We start from the raw sequence: 6,086 nt of genomic DNA, 5'->3' as shown, positions 1-6,086 counted from the left end.
TAGTTTGTTGGTGATGTGGACACAAAGGAACTTGAAGCTCTCAACTTGCTCCACTACAGCCCCGTCGATGAGAATGGGGGTGTTCTCGGCCCTCCGTTTCCTGTAGTCCACAATCATCTCCTTTGTCTTGATCACGTTGAGGTAGAGGTTGTTGTCCTAGCACCACACTGCCAGGTCTCTGACCTCCTCCCTATAGGCTGTCTCATTGTTGTCGGTGATCAGGCCTACCACCATTGTGTCGTCGGCGAACTTAATGATGGTGTTGGAGTCGTGCTTGGCCACGCAGTCATGGGTGAACAGGGAGTACTGGAGAGGACTAAGCACGCACCCTTGAGGGTTGAGGATCAGTGTTAAGGATCAGGGTGACAGATGTGTTGTTGCCTACCCTTATCACCTGGGGGCAGCCAGTCAAGAAATCCAGGATCCAGTTGCAGATAGAGGTGTTTAGTCCCAGGGTCCTTAGCTTAGTGATGAGCTTTGAGGGCACTATGGTGTTCAACACTGAGCTGTAGTCAATGAACAGCATTCTCCCGTAGGTCTTCCTTTTGTCCAGGTGGGAAAGGGCAGTGTTGAGTGCAATAGAGATAGCGTCATCTGTGGATCGGTATGCAAATTGGAGTGGGTCTAGGGTTTCTGGGATGATGGTGTTGATGTGCGCCATGACCGGCTTTTCAAAGCACTTCATGGCTACAGACGTTTAGGCAGGTTACCTTGGTGTTCTTGGGCACAGGGACTATGGTGGTCTGCTTGAAACATGTATGTATTGCAGACTCGGCCAGGGACAGGTTGAAAATGTCAGTGAAGAAACTTGCCAGTTTGTCTGTGAATGTTGACCTGTTTAAAGGTCTTACTCACATGGGCTAAGGCGAGCGTGATCACACAGTCTTCCGGAACAGCTGGTGCTCTCATGCATGCTTCAGTGTTGCTTGCGTCCCGGTTAGAGTCCTGCTCCTTGAAAGCGGGATTCTACCCTTTAGCTCAGTGCGGATGTTGCCTGTAATCCATGGCTTCTGGTTGGGGTATGTAAGTATGGTCATTGTGGGGATAACGTCATCGATGCACTTATTGATGAAGCTGGTGACGGATATGGTATACTCCTCAATGCCATCGGATGAGTCCCGGAACATATTCCAGTCTGCTAGCAAAACAGTCCTGTAGCTTAGCATCTGCGTCATCTGACTACTTCCGTATTGAGCGAGTCACTGGTACTTCCTGCTTTAGTTTTTGCTTGTAAGCAGGAATCAGGAGGATAGAATTATCGCCAGATTTGCCAAATGGAGGGCGAGGGAGAGCTTTTCACGCGTCTCTGTGTGTGGAGTAAAGGTGGTCTTGAGTTTTTTGGGGCTTTGGTTGCACATGTAAAATGCTGGTAGAAATTAGGTCAACCGGATTTAAGTTTCCCTGAATTAAAGTCCTCGGCAACTAGGAGCGCCGCCTCTGGATGAGCATTTTATTGTTTGCTTATAGCTTTATACTGCTCATTGAGTATGGTCTTAGTACAAGCATCGGTTTTTGGTGGTAAATAGACAGCTACGAAAAATATAGATAAACTCTCTTGGTAAATAGTATGGTCTACAGTTTATCATGAGATACTCCACCTCAGGCGAGCAAAACCTTGAAACTTAATTTTGATTTTGCGTACCAGCTGTTATTGACAAATAGACACAGACCGCCACCCCTTGTCTTGCCGGAGGCTGCTGTTTTGTCTTGCCGATGCATGGATAAACCAGCAAACTGTATATTATCCATGTCGTCGTTCAGCCACTATTTGGTGAAACATAAGATATTACAGTTTTGAATGTCCCATTGGTAGGATAGTCTTGAACGGAGCTCATCCAGTTTATTCTCCAATGATTGCACATTGGCCAATAGGACGGATGGTAGAGGTGGGTTACTCACTCGCCTACGAATTCTAACAAGGCACCCTGACATGCGTCTCTTGTATAGGTACCTCCTGCTCATTTTCCCTGTGTAGAACCTAGTTATGACAAGTTTTTGCTGTTTGGTATTCCCTACCATTGCAATATTTGAGATACTGAAATAGAGTATGTGCAACCTGTGCAAAACAATTTCAATTCAAGGTCAAGACAAGTAGAGCGAAGATGATATGTTGTTGAAAAATGCATGAGTATCATGAGATGCAGAGGGTGATAGCTGTGCTTGTTTTAATCTTGCGTAGTGACTACCTCAGACTGAAGACAAATTGCTTGTTCCCTCATCATGCTACACCAGAAGATACGGGCCTAACTCAACTTCCCCTCTATAATAAAAGAGTGGGTTTGGCTCAGGGGGAGAGAGGATAAGTAGGTGGCAGAATGCAGAATGGACCGCAATATCCCTTCCAGGAGGAGACCGCTGGAATATAAAATGTCAAATTAAATTGGTGGTGGATATCTTTACACTATGATGAAAGCAAGCACAGTTCCCTGCTAGGCTTTAAATGTGACAATACCTGTTATTAAAGCTTTGCTGCTGTGACAGGTTTTTCCAGAAAGTATATATTTCATTCAGAAACATAATGGATGAATATTGATATGTTCATAGAAAGTTGTAGACCCATGCATATAATATGTGTATTAAAAGTTTTGGAAAAAGGATTCAATTTCTCGTGGTGCCCATCTCAAATACCAGATATGATTTGAACTTGAAATAATTCTAGATCTCCAAAGTCTACAAGAGATAAATGTTATCTTAAATGTTAAAAGTGATAAATGATACAAGTGGTTTGGTTGGAGCAGTTGGAGATAACCCTGGGAAAGTTCTTCACCTCTGAGGTAAGTCCCACAGTGATCTGAGTTATTGATGTCCAAACCCTGGAATCGTTCTCCATGGGACATAGCTTGGGTGAACCTGCTAGGAGGCCTGAGAAGGCTAATCAGAGCCCAGCAGGCAGTGTTATCGGGTACAGGGGAGGAGAGGATTTCTAACCTGATACTCAGAGTACTGTGACACACTTCCACTTGGCTACAGCCTGCCAGCACAGCCTGGAGCCACATCTAACCCCTCCAGCTATCTGAGCCCAATCTGCCTGTGTGTGTGTGTGTGTGTGTGTGTGTGAGAGAGGATTAGCATCTCCATAAATAACTGCTGATACCGTTTGAATAATTTAATCATTTTGAAAACATTTACAAATGTTTCTGTGACAGTGTATGAATTTACTGGAAATCTAATACATATCTACACAGAACAAAAATATAAATGCAACATGCAACAATTTCATTGATTTTACTGAGTTACAGTTCATATGAGGAAATGAGTCAATTGAAATTAATTCATTAGGCCCTAATCTATTGATTTCACATGACTGGCAATACAGATATAGATCTGTTGGTCACAGATACCTTAAAGACAATGGGCCTCACAATGGGCCTCAGGATCCTGTTATGGTAATTTTTTGCATTAAAATTGCCATAGATAAAATGCAATTGCGTTCGTTGTCCTTAACTTATGCCTGCCCATACCATAACCCCACCGCCACCATGGGGCACTCTGTTCACAACGTTGACATCAGCAAACCTCTCGCCCACATGACGCCATATACGTGGTCTGCGGTTGTGAGGCCAGTTGGATGTACAAATTCTCTAAAACAGCATTGGAGGCGGCTTATGGTAGATAAATTAACATTAAATTATCTGGCAACAGCTCTGGTGGACATTCCTGCAGTCAACATTACAATTGCATGTTGTGTGACAAAACTGCGGATTTTAGAGTGGCCTTTTATTGTCCCCCAGCACAAGGTGCACCTGTGTAAGGATCATGCTGTTTATTCAGCTTCTTGATATGCCACACTGGATGGATTATCTTGGCAAAGGAGAAATTCTCACAAACAGGGATGTACACAAATCTGTGCTCAAAATTTGAGAGAATAATCTTTTTGTGCTTACGGAACATTTCTGGGATCTTTTATTTCAGCTCATGAAACATGCGACCAACACTTTACAAGTTGAGTTTATATTTTTGTTCAGTGTAAATCAAGAGCGCAACAAAACTCACAAAGCACAACAGTATTGTTTTTGTCAAAAGATATTTGGTAGAAATGCTCGTTGCCTAAAATTGCATTTCCCATCCTCTAAGATTGATGCTTGTTTGTTCTCTATCGGATGAAAAAAGCAACCAACAATGCAGGAAATAAATCAAAATAAGTGTCCCCTTGAAAATAATCCCATTAAGTACAGTATTTCTATTTGTATTTATTATGGATCCCCATTAGCTGTTGCCAAAGCAGCAGCTACTCTTCCTGGGGTCAAGCAAAATTAAGGCAGGTATACCATTTTAAAAACATTACAATACATTCACAACAGATTTCACAGCATATTAAGGTGTGCCCTCAGGCCCCTATTCTACGACCACATATCTACTACCACATATCTGACGGCTGAAGAATGTACCTTACCTAAAACATCAATGCCTCTTTATCAAACTGTAAATGCTTTGAAATGATGTCTCACAACAATACAGCTGTCATGCTCAGCTTCTTTTGATGCTTTGTTTGTTCCTTTTTTCTTTGTAGTGTAAGCTCTGATAATTATCTTGGTTGAAGGCATGAGCAGAGGGGGGGAGCGACCATCAAAGCACTCATCCATCCATTTCAGTTGAATATGGCACACCTTCACTGAGATGCAATGCAATTCCTGTTTCATGTGTACCGCACCCATCATCAATAAAACAAGGGCAGTGTCAAAGGGTATTACATTTACGTTAATGCAAATGCAATTACGTTGTTGAGTAGGATACCACAGTATGTGCAATAGCAGAGGGTGAAAGTTTAGTATCCTATATGCAGAGATATCGGCTTTAATATCATCCTCTTGCAGGAAAGCTGACTCTAGTAACATAGCACAGCCAATAACATTGTACAGTGCCTTGCGAAAGTATTCGGCCCCCTTGAATTTTTCGACCTTTTGCCACATTTCAGGTTTCAACATAAAGATATAAAACTGTAATTTTTTTGTGAAGAATCAACAACAAGTGGGACACAATCATGAAGTGGAACAAAATGTATTGGATATTTCAAACTCTTTTAACAAATAAAAAACGGAAAAATTGGGCGTGCAAAATTATTCAGCCCCCTTAAGTTAATACTTTGTAGCGCCACCTTTTGCTGCGATTACAGCTGTAAGTCGCTTGGGGTATGTCTCTATCAGTTTTGCACATCGAGAGACTGAAATCTTTGCCCATTCCTCCTTGCAAAACAGCTCGAGCTCAGTGAGGTTGGATGGAGAGCGTTTGTGAACAGCAGTTTTCAGTTCTTTCCACAGATTCTCGATTGGATTCAGGTCTGGACTTTGACTTGGCCATTCTAACACCTGGATATGTTTATTTGTGAACCATTCCATTGTAGATTTTGCTTTATGTTTTGGATCATTGTCTTGTTGGAAGACAAATCTCCGTCCCAGTCTCAGGTCTTTTGCAGACTCCATCAGGTTTTCTTCCAGAATGGTCCTGTATTTGGCTTCATCCATCTTCCCATCAATTTTAACCATCTTCCCTGCCCCTGCTGAAGAAAAGCAGGCCCAAACCATGATGCTGCCACCACCATGTTTGACAGTGGGGATGGTGTGTTCAGGGTGATGAGCTGTGTTGCTTTTACGCCAAACATAACATTTTGCATTGATTCCAAAAAGTTCGATTTTGGTTTCATCTGACCAGAGCACCTTCTTCCACATGTTTGGTGTGTCTCCCAGGTGGCTAGTGGCAAACTTTAAACGACACTTTTTATGGATATCTTTAAGAAATGGCTTTCTTCTTGCCACTCTTCCATAAAGGCCAGATTTGTGCAGTATACGACTGATTGTTGTCCTATGGACAGAGTCTCCCACCTCAGCTGTAGATCTCTGCAGTTCATCCAGAGTGATCATGGGTCTCTTGGCTGCATCTCTGATCAGTCTTCTCCTTGTATGAGCTGAAAGTTTAGAGGGACGGCCGGGTTTTCGTAGATTTGCAGTGGTCTGATACTCCTTCCATTTCAATATTATCGCTTGCACAGTGCTCCTTGGGATGTTTAAAGCTTGGGAAATCTTTTTGTATCCAAATCCGGCTTTAAACTTCTCCACAACAGTATCTCGGACCTGCCTGGTGTGTTCCTT

Source organism: Salmo salar, chromosome ssa01 (genome assembly GCF_905237065.1).
Source record: "Salmo salar chromosome ssa01, Ssal_v3.1, whole genome shotgun sequence".
In the NCBI taxonomy this organism is placed as follows: domain Eukaryota; kingdom Metazoa; phylum Chordata; class Actinopteri; order Salmoniformes; family Salmonidae; genus Salmo; species Salmo salar.
This window is presented reverse-complemented; position numbering follows the sequence as displayed.